This window comes from Scyliorhinus canicula, chromosome 15, assembly GCF_902713615.1.
Source record: "Scyliorhinus canicula chromosome 15, sScyCan1.1, whole genome shotgun sequence".
Lineage (NCBI taxonomy): Eukaryota > Metazoa > Chordata > Chondrichthyes > Carcharhiniformes > Scyliorhinidae > Scyliorhinus > Scyliorhinus canicula.
Window position 1 is genome coordinate 25,583,219 of NC_052160.1, and position 14,990 is coordinate 25,598,208.

The following is a 14,990-nucleotide window of genomic DNA, read 5'->3' on the forward strand; positions in this document are numbered from 1 at the left end:
GGGTCTTCTTTATCTCAATCAGAATAGAAGGACTGGTAATTAGAAGAGAAAATACTTTCCCAATAATTCTCAGGGCCTCACTTCTTATATGATCGCAAATATTGAATGAGTTTAAGATTCTCAACCTATCTGAAGGGTCATTCCAAGTGTCAATCTTTGGGTGAATTCTTCTTGACATTTGTCTTGACTCTTGGATTTTCTTTTCACCAGTGTTAGCCTATGGTCCCTTGTTTCTGACGCACGGTACCTTATTTGGAATGTCTCTTTTCTCAGTCCTGGTGAAGATAACTATAATTATGGAAAAGAAAGGACATTTAGCCCATATTATAGTGGCCCTGTTCATAACACTCCTGTCTCCAGGAGTAGTGTATTCAAGATCCCTTCAGGGCTAGGATACAAAAAAAGTCAGATGAGCTATTAAACTCAGGTCAACTCAAAATATCCCATGGCACTATTTTGAATCCATGATGTGGAGATGCTGGCATTGGACTGGGGTGGGCACAGTAAGACAGTAACCAGGAGAGCCTCCTGATGAAGGAGCTACACTCGTGATTCTAAACAAACCTGTTGGACTTTAATTGGTGTTGTAAGACTTACAGAATTTGCAGTGCAGAAGGAGGCCATTCGGCCCATCGAGTCTGCACCGGCTCTTGGAAAGAACACCCTACCCATGCCTACACCCCCACCCCTATCCCCATAACCCAGTAACCCCACCCAACACTAAGGGAAATTTTGGACACTAAGGGAAATTTAGCATGGCCAATCCACCTGACTGGCACATCTTTGGACTGTGGGAGGAAACCAGAGCACCCGAGGAAACCCACGCACACACAGGGAGAACGACGCACACACGGGAAAAACTTCTTACTATTTTGAAGAATAGCGGGGGGGTCCTTATCTGATGAACAAGGTCAATGGGCGGGGTTCTCCGTTTTGCCGACGGCCGGGGTTTCCCGACAGTGTGGGGCTACCCCACAATGGGAAATCTCATTGACCGGCCGGCGTAACGGAGAATCCCACCGGTGGGGCGAGGCAGAAAAGTGGCGGGGCGGAGAATCCAGCCCAATATTCCTCCCTCAATCAACAGGGTAATTACCAGGTTACTGCTTGTGGGAGTTTGCTGCGTGCAAATTGGCTGCTATTTTTCCTACCTGATAACAGTGAGGACATTTCAAAAGTACCTCACTGTTGTAAAACGTCGGGGTGACCTGGGGTTGTGAAGGGCGCCACATAAATGTATTAACTAATCCATCAGGAACATCTGGCCCCTGTTGCGTACGGAGTATTTTTCCTGAATTATTTGTGGGTTTTGACTGCCATCAGTTCATTCTCCACCAAGAGGCACCGACCTCCTGCTGCCAACCCTAATGGCACCTTTAACCCACACCCACTCCCTCCTTTCAGGCTGCCATCCTGTCCCCCTCGCTTCCCCTTTGCCTGGCCGGGTCCCGAGCCGCTCATTCCCGCCGAATGTTCTGGAACCGCCTTCCAGGGGCCGAAAGGAAGCGGACAGCCCAACATCAGCACCATCTTACCCAGGGTGAGGCGCCAACGGTCCAATGCCGGGCCCAGGCCCGGGGCCGCAGACTAACAACAACCCCGCCGCCTGCGCCGAGCCGGCGAATGAGGAAGGCTGAGGAGCCCAGGCGAGAAGCAGTGCGGCTGCGCGGGCACGGAGAAATACCGGCCGGGAAGCGCCTTTCGCACCGCGGTAGCGTGGCCGAGTGGTCTAAGGCGCTGGATTTAGGCTCCAGTCATTTCGATGGCGTGGGTTCGAATCCCACCGCTGCCAAGGAAGATTTTTTTTTGGACAATTACCCTTCAGAGAATGAAATAATTCACCGTAAGGTGTCTTTATATATGTATGTAAAGAGCTAAAAATTATACTGCCTACTCAGCCAGTTATCTTCAATTTTACACTTGAATGCAAGTGCATGGAAATGATGGAAAGTTTACACCTGAATGCAAGTGCATAGATTACAAATAGTTGTTTGGTAGGACAGAACTTGGGTATTGCTCAAATAATACATTTTGTCAAAGTTTTCCATCTTGCACTTCTCTTGCTATTGTCCTAATGAGTTGCAAGACAAAATGCTTCGACAAAATTGAGCAGTACTCAGAAATGATTCTGGCACAGAGAGGCCATTTAGCCCATTGAGCCTGTGCAGGCTGTCTGCAAGAGCGGTTTATCGAGTCCCAAACTCCCACCCTTTCCCCATAGCCCAGTAATTTATTTCCCTTCCACTTTTATCCATATCCCATTTGAAGGCCCCCAAGTCCATGGACTTGGCACCGAGCTGTTGCCTGCTACTGCCCCCGGCCCCGGGCAGCCACCCTCCAGCAAACCCAACAACTTTTGGGGCTTTTGCTGAGTTTCTTCAGCCTCCCATACCCCCTTCACAGCCATGGTGCCCAGTCCTTGCTTGTAAATATTTGCACTAACCTGTTAGCACTGTTGCTTCACAGCACCAGGGTCCCAGGTTCGATTCCCGCTTGGGTCACTGTCTGTGTGGAGTCTGTATATTCTCCCCATGTCTGCGTGGGTTTCCTCCAGGTGCACTGTTTTCTGGTGTCTCCAGGTGCTGTCAGGTGAATTGGACATTATTTCTGACTTCTCCCTCCGAGTACCCGAACAGGTGAAAGTGTGGTGACTATGGGATTTTCACAGTAACTTAATTGCAGTGTTAATGTAACCCTACTTGTCACAATAAGAAAGATTAGTTTTGTTTTTTATAAATTTAGTGTACCCAATTCATTTTTTTTTCCAATGAAGGGGCAATTTAGTGCGTGGCCAATCCACCTACACTGCACATCTTTGAGTTGTGGGGGCGAAGCCCACGCAAACACCGGGAGAATGTGCAAACTCCACACGGACAGTGACCCAGAGCCGGGATTAAACCTAGGACCTCGGTGCCGTGATGCTGCAGTTCTAACCCACTGCGCCACCGTGCTGCCCAGAAAGATTATTATCAGGCCCTGCAAGAGATGGAATACACTCCCACTCTCCCCGGCAGAGTGCAGTCGATCAAAATGAATGTGCTGCCCAGGGAGCTCTTCCTACTTAGATCCATCCCGATCTATACCCCCAAGGCCTTTTTCAATAAACTGGACAAAATAATTCTGGCTTTCGTTGGGGGGGGGGGGAATGCAAGGATCTCAAAGAAGGTTTTACAGAAAACAAAATCCAGGGGAGGTGGGGAACTAGCCCTCCCAAACCTGCAGTACTACCACTGGGCAGCGACAGCAGAAAGAATAAAGGGGTGGATAAAGGAGCCAGAAGCTGAGTAGGTACTTGCGGAGGAGGATACCTGCAAGAGGACTTCCCTCTGGGTGCTAGCCACTGCGGCACTCCCATCCCCATCCAAGAAGCATTAAACCAGCCCAGTGGTGGTGGCAACACTCCAGTCGTGGAACCAGCTGCGATGTGTTTTGGCCTAACCAAAATGTCCGATAAGGCCCCCATCTGTAACAACCACAGGTTTGCACCGGCGCTCACAGACGCCTCCTTTAAAAGGTGGAGGCAGGACTGGGGGGGGGGACACTGTAGGGTTACAACAGTGGACAAACCAACGGAAAGATTTCAACTAATAGGGGGCAATAAATTCAGGTACCTGCAGCTCTAAAACTTCATACGGAAAGAAACAAAGACATACCCACGGCTTCCGCGACAGTCACTACTAGAAGAACTACTAGACGCAGACATTTTAGGCATTGGGGACTGTAGCGACATGTACGGACGACTCCGAACAGGCGCCGGAATGTGGCGACTGGGGGCTTTTCACAGTAACTTCATTTGAAGCCTACTTGTGACAATAAGCAATTTTCATTTCATTTCAAAGAGAGTGCCGACGCCAAACTGGACGCGACAAGGGAGAAGTAGGAGGAGGACTTGGGGTTTGAGATAGGGTGGGGACTCTGGAGCGAAGCACTGCACAGGGTCAAATCCACCGCCACATGCACAAGACTCAGCCTAACGCAACTAAAAGTGGTACATAGAACCCACTTGACCAGAACCCAAATGAGCAGGTTCTTTCTAGAGGTGGAGGACAGATGTGAACGGTGCCAAGGAGGTCTGCCCATCCATGCCCACATGTTCTGGTCTTGCCCCACACTTGCTGGGTACTGGACAACCTTCTGGTGCTCTATTTCTTTATCTCGGTGAACCACAAGCCTTTCCCTTATATCGATCAAATGACCACACAACCAGTTAGTTAGTTCAAAAGACGGTTTATTTACATACACAAGAGTTATCTCAACATGCAAACACAATATCTACTACGAGTTGTACTACACCTATCAGCTACAGTAACCTATACTTAACTTCAGGGCGACCGGCACTGCGCAAATGGATAAGGCCTTTATCTGGATTTCACTTTGCTGGTTCGAAGAAAGTGGCTCTGTCTCTGCTGGGCTCATCCGTCAGGTAGCGATCGTTGGTCTTGAACTTGGCTGGCTGTTCCTGCTGCAATTGGGTTGGCACAGGCCAGATCCAAAACAGACGGAACATATGGCTGTGCTCTCTTTTATCCCCCTGGGATTTCGCGCTCTTTGGCGGTCCTTAACCTTGGACCCAATAGTTTGACAGGGTTCTGATCGCTGTCTTCGATTTCAGCCAATAAAGGGCCCGGTGCCTTGGTAGCTGGGCGGGTCCTTAGCAGTCATTGACCTTGGCAGTTAGGCTTTCTGAGCAAGGGCAGTGGTGCTGATCAGTCTGTGGCTGTACCGGTTGCTTGATTGGAGTTCTATTGTCCTGGGAAAATGGGCCATTAAAATGCAAACGAGCGGGGGTTTCGGTCAGGTCTGGTTACCTGTGTTTTAGATATGCATAGGATGTGTATCTGTCTGAGTCCTGGGTTGGCCATAATTCCCATGGTCCTTTGCAGGTGGCCATCTTAGATGGCTACACTTCTTCGAGGCAATGTCCAAAGTGGTGGGGGTGAGGGTGGAGCCAAGCCCGAGAGCGGTAGTCTTCGGGAATCAGACCAGCCAGATCTCTTCATGAGGAGGAGGGCGGACGCCCTTGCCTTTGCCTCCCTGATCGCCCGCCGTAGAATCATGCTCGGCTGGCGGTCAGCAGCACCACCTAAAGCTGCAGATTGGCTGTCCGACCTATCAGGATTTCTCCAAATGGAGAAAATGAAATTCGTCATCCGTGGGTCGGAAGAGGGTTTCCACAAAACATTCACCCGACTGTTCCGAGACCTGTTTGTGGCCTGCAACTAGGCAGCCAGGGATAAAGAGAAAGTAGCCAAGACACATAAGGAAAGAGATGGAGGGGGGGGAAACAAGAAAGCGCAACCGAACCCAGCAGGAGAGCCGGGGGGCCACAGGGACAGGGCTGGGGGGGGGGGGGGGGGGGGGGGGCAGGGCGGGAACAATAACAGTGAGAGCCAGGAGGGAGAAAGGAGAGCAGTACACTGGCGTGAAAGGAAACACAGGGGACCACAAACGCGGCAAGGAGGAAAAAAAGAAGAGCGAAAATAAGAAATTATAAAATTATGAGGGTCTCAATAGAGTGGAGCGGAAGGACCGATTCCTTCCAGCAAAGTGGACAATAGCTAGGGGGACATACATTTAAAATAATTGCTGGAAGGTTTAGAAGAGAGTTGAGAAGAAAAATGGGGGTCTGGAACTCACTGGGTGGGATTTTCTGCCCATTCACGCTAGCGGACAGTGCACCCCAGCCGCAGGGTTCAGGGCGGCAACAGGAAACGCCCGTGGACAACAGCGGGGCTTGAAGATCCCGCCAAGGCCACTGGCGAGCTACCCTCCTCCGCTGCAGAACATGCTGCGCAGAAGAGGAAAATCCCGCCCACTCTCTGAAAAGGAGGCAGAAACCCTCATTGCATTTTAAAATACTTGGATATGCACCTGAAGTTGGTAACCTACAGGGCAGTGGACCAAGAGCTGGAAAGTGGGATTAAACTGGATAGCTTTTTTTCAGCCAGTGTGGAGATGATGGGCTGAATGGCCTCCATCCTATTTTTCTCTATCCAATTCTAAGGAAAGATTTCAGACACAGCAGCTTTTTGCCTGGCTGGGAGGCAGATGATTTTACAGAGTCTTTAAGATGCTCGAGGTGATGCTCCAGAACTTAATCTCTAAATAAACTACAAGTGTTGGTGCAAATTGATAAAAAGGAAATTGTCTGATAGCAGGAAAATCAGCAGGCATGGACTGACCATAAGGCAAATCAGGAGATGGAGGAGAAGGCAGATCTCATTATGTGGTAACAGCAGTAATTTGAGGAATGTTGTAAAAACATTAGTTTGATATTTTCACCAGCCTTTCTTCTCGCAATCTTTGCTCTTTTCCTTTTGCCTCTCCCTTTATTTTTAATTTAGAGTGCCCAATTCATTTTTGCAATTAAGGGGCAATTTAGCATGGCCAATCCACCTACCCTGCACATCTTTGGGTTGTGGGGGCGAAACCCACGCAAACACAGGGAGAATGTGCAAACTCCACACGGACAGTGACCCAGAGCCGGGATTGAACCTGGGACCTCGGCACCGTGAGGCAGCAGTGGTAATTGCCTGTTCCTTTAAACTCAAGCTCACTGACTACCTTCTTTGACTCCAGCAGAGGGCAATGTTGCCCACTTCCTGGCTGCCAATCCCATAGTCACGGAGTTCCACCCATTACATTCATGTTCAAACTGCAACATAACCTGCAGCCCCAGCCCATTCTGACGTCGGGGCGCTGGGCGGGTCTCTCGGGGTCGAGTTGGGCCGGGTCTCGTCATCCGGACATGAGACAAAGGAGCTGCTAATGGTGCCATTAGGGACTGAAGAATGTGAATAGTGGCAAAGGTTGTGTTTATAGGAATTGAAAACTAGATGTTAGTGCTTAGTCGGGGCAAAACTGAACAACAATGGACAAGTGGCCACGTGGGGGAGGAGTGGGTAGTATTGTGACAAGTCAGGGAAAGTGAATGCAGAAATCAAAAGAGGGGAGTAAAGATGGAGGGGAAAGTTCACAGCCTAAAGTTGTTAAAATCTCATCCAAAAGATGGCACTTCTGACAGTGTCGGTCTCCCAAGTACGTTCCTCCCGCCGATAGTGCAGGATTCCCTCACTGCCCCCCATCCCAACAGTGCAGTGTTGTTCTCTCAGTACTCACCCTCCTACAGTATGGAGGCTCCTCAGTACAAGCCTTCCGACAGTGCAGCATTCCCTCAGTACGGTACTGACCCTCCGACAGTGCAGCACTCCCTCAATTTTGGACCCTCTGACAGTGCTGCACTCCCTCACTACTGACCCTCCAACAGTAAAGCACTCCCTCAGTATTGGACCCTTTGACAATGCTGCACTCCCTCAATACTGACCAACAGTGCAGCACTCCCTCAATATTGGACCCACTGACAGTGCAGCACTCCCTTAGTACTGATCCTCTGACAGTGCAGCACTCTCTCAGTATTGGACCCACTGACAGTGCAGCACTCCCTCAGTATTGGGCCCAATGACAGTGCAGCACGCCCTCAGTATTGAACCCACTGACAGTGCAGCACTCCCTCAATATTGGACCCACTGACAGTGCAGCACTCCCTCAGTCTTGGGCCCATTGACAGTGCAGCACTCCCTCAGTATTGGGCCCATTGACAGTGCAGCACTCCCTCAGTATTGGGCCCACTGACAATGCCGCACTCCCTCAGTATTGGATCCTCTGACACTGCAGCACTCTCTCAGTATTGGATCCATTGACAATGCTGCACTCCATCAGTATTGGATCCTCTGACAGTGCTGCACTCCATCAGTATTGGATCCTCTGACAGTGCTGCACTCCCTTAGTATTGGATCCTCTGACAGTGCAGCACTCCCTCAGCATTGGACCCACTGACAGTGCGGCACTCCCTCAATATTGGATCCACTGACAGTTCGGCACTCCCTCAATACTGACCCTCTGACAGCGCAGCGCTCCCTCAATATTGGATCCACTGACAGTTCGGCACTCCCTCAATACTGACCCTCTGACAGCGCAGCGCTCCCTCAATATTGGATCCACTGACAGTGCAGCACTCCCTCAGTATTGATCCTCTGACAGTGCAGCACACCTCAGTATTGATCCTCTGACAGCGCAGCACTCCCTCAGTATTGATCCTCTGACAGTGCAGCACACCTCAGTATTGATCCTCTGACAGCGCAGCACTCCCTCAGTATTGGACCCACTGACAGTGCAGCACTCCCTCAGTATTGGACCCACTGACAGTGCAGCACTCCCTCAGTATTGGACTCACTGACAGTGCTGCACTCCCTCAGTATTGATCCTCTGACAGTGCAGATTCCCTCAGTACTGACCGACAGTGCTGAACTCCCTCAGTACTGCATTGGGAGTGTCCGTGTGGAGAAGTACCTGGTGTGGGTATTTAAACCTTGTGCAGTTTGATGTTTCTGGGCCCAATTCTCAGACGTGACCAGGAAAGGTGGTAACTGATTGTTTCTTTGGTTTGCTGAAAGACTTTCTTCTCCTCGATGAAGGTGACCTTTATCACTTGTCACCAAAGGTGATGATTAGGATGCGATTTGTGCAATGTTGTGAATGTGAAATTGACAAGAATTGTGGATCCCACTCATCATCTTCTGAGAGCTGAAATATCCGATGTTGTTAACCAAACACAGATAGAACCTGATCAGTGTTCATTTGCTCAGTTTGAATTCTCTTGCAAATGAAAGGCTTCTGCATACATCGATACCAAGCAAAATGATGCCATTCATCCCATCGTGTTAGTACCAGCTCTTTGAAAGAGCTGTCCATTATACCCACTATTTCCCCAGAGCCCTGCAGCTTCCTCCCCATCAGGTATCTATCCAATTCCCTTTTGAAAGTGATTGCTGAATCTGCTTCTCTTTGTGGCAGCACATTCTAGATCATAACAATGCTCTGTGTAGAAATATCTCTCTCCTCATCTTCCCATCAGTCTGACTTTCAAAAAGCAAGATGGCGCAGGAATGTTTTTTAAAATCTATTCCAGGGACATTAAGATTAATTGTAAACCCCCAACTCAATGGTACAATGAACTGGGGGACTCCATATCTGCCACCTGGAATGTAGCCTACACCCTTAAAAATGCTTACACGTTTGATCATTGAAGAAGCTCAGGAATATCTTTGCATTATTAGCAAGGAGGAATGATTTTAAAGTATTCATGAAGATTAAAAGAGTCAATAAATTAAACACAAAGAAACCTGAGGATGGGGGAGGGAGTGGGTGGCCATGTCAGGAAGTGGAAATCTAAAACTCTATTCCCCCCCCCCCCCCCCCCCCCCCCCCCACTCAAGACTGCTGAGGCTGGGTGGGGGTGAGGCTAGATGGAGCTCTACAGATCAGTGATTAATCGAGGGGCAGCCCAAGCAGCTGAATGAACTCCTCCTGTTGCAATGATTTAAGAATGCCTAAATGATTGACCATTTCTTTTTCCGCTTTGAATTCTAAATAAAATGGGCAGTTTAAACTCCTGAATGGTTTTAGTATTGATATCTGTAACGGTGTGTGCCAAGAAATGGCAATCCTTTACATTATTTGCAATTACATCAATCACATGGTCACATTCCTCCATTCCATCCAAGACGATAAATATTGTCTGAGCAATTAAAAACATTCTGGGATATTTTTTATTTAAATGCATGGCGCTGTAAAGGCTCAATGGTTTAAGAAGCAGACATTGCTGTGGACTGTTAAACTCAGATAACACTTTTATAACAGGCACTGGCACCAATATACATTATTGATCACGTTAGCTCGAGTAGATTTATACAGTCAACAGGTGGTGTTACTGCACCTCTTTGTATTAATTTAATTCGATTCACATTCTGAGTAATCGCTGCTTTTTCTATTGGTGAGTCGTGCGTCCCATCTCTTCATACAACATGTCCGGATTCCGGGGAATCCTCCTCCATTATTTTCCAGCACTGAATTTAACCTTACCCCAATAAGACTGACTTTTAAACAAATTAAATAAAGTTTATATACGATGTATATTTTCTTTGCAAAAAAAAGCCGCTTTGAGTTGATTGTAACCGCTCGCTGAGTGAGAAGTGGAAGGTGTCATCAGAACTTCAGTTATCAGAGAATTTGTACGGATGCAATTTCACAACTGGATCTTGAGAAATGTTGAAGGTTGCAAGATTTTCAGAACGTTATGTCCAAAATACTGATTTCACACAGTAATCCGACAAAAATAAGCGCCAACGACAGACAATCAGGTCAAAGTATAGGAATCAGAGGAAGGTCTATATAGATGTACGGGTGTTTGTTTTTTTAACTAGGATATCTATGATATTTGACCAGGATTGTATTTAACATCCACCAGGATTGCTATTGGCCCAAACCCGGATAAAGTGTGTCCAACATTATCTTAAGAGGATTTCTGAGTATAAACACCACAAATCCCATCCAGGATACTCGCAGTGTGTTTGGTTGGCCTACTTCACAACGATGACTGAGGCTCTGTAACCTTGCTGTGCTCTCTGCAAAGATTATATTCTGTTTTTACAGAGGGAGAATGGAAACGAGAATCAGGCCATTTCTATAACAGGTGACTGATTAGTAATATCCACAGTGAGTAATTCTCAAACCTGGAGAAGGGGGTGCTGACAGTAAGGGATCTCAACACAGGCTGTAGAGTAGCAATCCTGGGCACTTCGGGTGATGGGGATGTGCTGACAAGTCGCACATCAAACAAACCTGGAAGATAGACACTTTTTGCCTGAAAACGCCCGCCAACAACACAAATCATCCCAACACCACTAACAAAGCACAGAAGGAGGAAAAGATGCCAAACAACAGCCAGTCCAGAGGACAAGTGGAGACCAGAAGTGAAAAAGCCTGAACAAACATCAAATAACCGAACAGGCTGAGGCACAAGGTGACAAAACTCGGACTTGGCCAGAGTGAGAGGGACCAACCCACTGCACGGGAAGCCCCCCCCCCCCCCCCCCCCACCCCCAACCAGAGGATGGGTGGAGGATGTTCCTCTCAAGAGAACGGAGGGAACACCAAGAAAAAATAAAATTGGACATATAAGCCGCAGTGAAGCTGAAGCTCTGGCAATTGGCCCTGGACAAAGCCAAACCAACTGGAAGCCCAGGAGGCAACAGTTAAAGAACTGGACAGGGCCGCAACTGACCAGGATGACCAGATCATTGCCCTGGAGAAGGAGGCGGCAAGGCTAGTCGCGGCACAAGACAACCCGAGAGGAAAACTCAAGGACCGGGAGAACTGGTCGAGGCAGCAAAACCTACGAATCGTGGGCCTACCGGAGGGGATCGAAGGGAGGAACCCCACAGACTATGTGGTCCAAATGATGAGTAATCTGGTGGGAAGGGACATCTTCCACAACCCACCAGAAATCGACAGAGTGGACCAGTCACTCCGACCAAAGGCCAAAACCGAGGAACAGCCAAAGGTGAGAATTGCAAAGATGCACCGGTACCAAGACTGGGAAAGAATTCCTACTTTGGGCCGACTGCAGCTGGGAAGGTCACAAGATATGGATCTATCAGGACATTAGGGCTGACCTTGCCAAGCGCCGGGCCGAATTTAACAAAGGAAATTGTTAAAAAACAGAAACGGTACAGAAACGGCGCGAGATTCGGAATGCTGCACCCAGCCGAGCTGTGGGTCATGTACCAAAGCAGGGAACACTCTTCATGGTCCCTGCGGATGTGGACAGGTTCGCCGCAGAGAACGGACTAGAGGAGTGGCAGCAGGGGCAGTGATGAAGAGCCCACAGAATGAGACTCTTATAGTACAGTGTTAAAAAGTTTTTTCCCTTTACATTCTGTACAGCCAACATCCATCGCCACAGCAATCGCTTTACGCGGGAGAACACGGCCTCGTTTTGGAGGCGAGAGTGGTAAGAGAGGGAAGGATGAGCAAGTACAGCAAAGCACAAGAGAATGTGAGGGGAATGGCGAACAGGGAGCCCAGAGATCGGGCAATGGGAGAATGTACAACAAGCCCTGGGAGGGGGGCCACCACACTAGCCAGGTAGCTCGCATCGGGATTCATGCAGGAGAGTGTAGATGCAGCACGTCTCCCGCAAGGGGGAAAACGCTGGTGGGTAGGGGGGTGTGGGTGGGTGGGGGGGGGGGGTGTGTGGGGGGGGGCAGACAATGGGTACAGAGGGATAAAAACAGGGGGAAAGGGGAAGCTGGATTAGCTACAGGGCGGGGGGGAGGGGGAGAGAAGAAGATACCATTAGGAAGAGATAGATGAAGAAGATTGGAGTGCATTAAGCTAGCTACAACAGGCCATCCCCATCTAACAAATATTTAATGAGCCCAGTGGTGGTAGCAATACTCCGGGCGTGGAATCAACTGCAACAGCATTTCAGGGTAACCAAAATGTCGACAAAGTCCCCATCTGTAACAACCACAGGTTCATGCCAGCGACTATGCACGCCACCTTCAAAAGGTGGAGACAGGACTGAGGGACGCCGACAGTTAGGGACTTTTACACCAACAACAGGCTGACAATACTCGAAGAATTGACAGAAAGATTCCAGCTGACGAGTGCAACAAACTCCGATACCTACAAATCAAAACTTTCCTACGAAGGGAAACTAGGACATACCCGCGACCACCGCGACAATCACTGCTGGAGGACCTGCTGGACATGGACATCTTAGGGAAAGGGAACTGTGGCAACATGTACGGGCAACTGCTAAGGGGAGCTAACATACAACTGGACAAGACGAGGGAGAAGTGGCAGGAGGACTTGGGGTTTGAAATAAGGTAGGGTCTCTGGAGCAAAGCACCGCACAGGGTCAACTCCACCTCCACATGCGCAAGGCTAAGCCTAATGCAGTTAAAAAAGCTACACAGAGCCCACTTAACTAGAACCCAAATGAGTCTTCACGGAGGTGGCAGAAAGATGTGAACGGTGCCAAGGAGGCCTGGCTAACCACGGCCACATGTTCTGGTCCTGCCCCAGACCTGCTGGGTACTGGACAGCCTTCTTCGAGGCAATGTCCAAAGTGGTGGGGATGAGGGTGGATCCTTGCCCGAAAGTGGCGGTCTTCAGGGTCTCATACCAGTCAGATCTCTTCATGGGGAGGCGGGCGGATACCCTTGCCTTTGTCTCCCTAATCGCCCGCAGTAGAATCCTGCTCAGCTGGCGGTCAGCAGCACCATCCAAAGCTGCAGACTGGCTGTCCGACCTGTCGGAATTTCTCCAAATGGAGAAAATTAAATTTGCCATCCATGGTTCGCAAGAGGGCTTCCACAAAACATGGCAGCCATTCACTCGGTTGTCCAAGGCCTGTTTGTAGCCAACAACTAGGAAGCCAAAGAACCGGAGGGGGGTAGCCACGACACAGTAAGGAAGGAGGGGGAAGGTTTGGAGGGCCAAGGAAACATGGAAGTCAACCAGGGGGGGGAGGGGGGGGGGGGGGCAGCAGGAGCAACAACCTGAGCCATAGGGGGAGGAAAGAAGTAGGAAAAAGCCGGTGGGAAGCAGGGGACCACAATTGCCATTGCAAATACTGTAAGGAGGATAAAGAAAGGAAACTGTGATGGACGTATGTAAATAGTTGAAGCCGATCTATTTGTAGTTTCAGGTTACTTATTTTTTCTCTTCGTGCTCTTTCTTTTTTTCGCTTCTCCTTTTGTTTGTACATTTTTATATTTGTTTTGTACACCAAAAACTCAATAAAAACAATTCTTAAAAAACATAGAGCAGCAACCCTGGGGTAGCTACTCAAGGGAATGAGCTCCGGTACCTAGAATTATGAGACTTCCCCCACAAGGAGATCGCAATGTTCCCCCAGCTACCCAGATACACCCTGATTGGACAGACTGATGGCGCAGGATGAATTAGAGGCGGTAAATGTGCAGACATATATGGATGTCTGTTAGAGGAGGCAAGGACCCCACTATAGGGGACAAAACAAAGATGGGAGAAGGAACAGGGCATTGGGATCAGGGGAGGGTCTCTGGAGCGAGGTACTGTACAGGGTGAATTCCACATCCGCATGCACAGGGCTGAGCCAACGCTGCTAAAAGTGGTGCACAGGGCACTCCTGTCCAGGACACGCGTGAGTAGATTCTTCCCGGAGGTGGAGGACAAATGCGAACAGTGTCAGGGACATCCGGCCCAATCACTCCCACATGTTCTCAGCCTCTCCCAAGCTGAGCAGGTTCTGGACCACCTTTTTCAAAGCCATGTCCAAAGTCATGTGGGTGAGGGTGGAGTCATACCCTTTAGTGGCGGTCTGCGGGGTGTCGGAGTAGCCAGAACTCTTTGAGGGGAAGGGAGCCAACGCCCTGGCCTTCGCCTCCTGGATTGCCTGGTGGAAACCCTTGCTTGGATGGAGGTCGGGCGCGCTATCCAATGCCGAAGACTGGCTATTCAACCTCGCGGAATTCCGGAGGCTCGGAAAAATAATATTTGCCATCATGGGGTCAGAGGAAGGGTTCCATTGCATGTGGAAGCACTTCGCCAACATCTCCCAAGACCTGTTTGTGACCAGAAGCTGAGAGGAGTGAGGGAATGGGAGTGGGGGGGTGGGGGGAGGAATAACCAGACCAGAGGAGAGGGATGGCGGGGAGTGGGGGAGGGGAGAGAAAGCACCCATAACTCAGAGAAAGCGAAATGTTTGTACTACTCCAGGGGTGCGGGTGTCCACAAACGGCACCCCAGCAACACGGCTCTAAAAGAAGGCAAAGCCTCCAGGCCGGGCTTCACCTCCTTCGGTTTGCCTTATCCCGTGGGGCTGTACGTTGGGACCACCCCCCCTCCTCAGGTTACAACACGGTAGATTTTTTAGGCTCTAGTCGTTCCTGCATCTGTCACTATGATGAAAACTGATCAAATGTTGTTGCTATGGCTACCACGAGTGTATATTCTTTTTTTTTAAATAATTTTTACAAAATATAAACATTTTAACTCTATTAATAAACAACCGCGATAACACCCCAAGAACAATACCCCACCCCCCCCCCCCACCCCCCACCCCCCCCCCCCCCCCCCCCCCCCCCCACCCCCCACTTCAT

General features: G+C 49.5%; 1 protein-coding gene and 1 non-coding gene across 3 annotated transcripts in view; one reads left to right on the forward strand and one right to left on the reverse strand.

Annotated features, from left to right (window-relative positions):
• eef2k (eukaryotic elongation factor 2 kinase) overlaps positions 1-1,655 on the reverse strand; it is a 69,912-nt gene extending 68,257 nt beyond the window's left edge. For both annotated transcript variants that reach the window (XM_038819293.1, XM_038819288.1), the window contains exon 1: positions 1,536-1,655. The gene's annotated coding sequence lies outside the window, so the exon portion shown is untranslated. The remainder of the gene's footprint in view (positions 1-1,535) is intronic.
• A 55-nt stretch (positions 1,656-1,710) lies between these two features.
• Positions 1,711-1,792, forward strand: trnal-uag. The gene has a single exon. It is a non-coding gene; the product is annotated as a tRNA-Leu (tRNA).
• Positions 1,793-14,990: the final 13,198 nt, after the last annotated feature.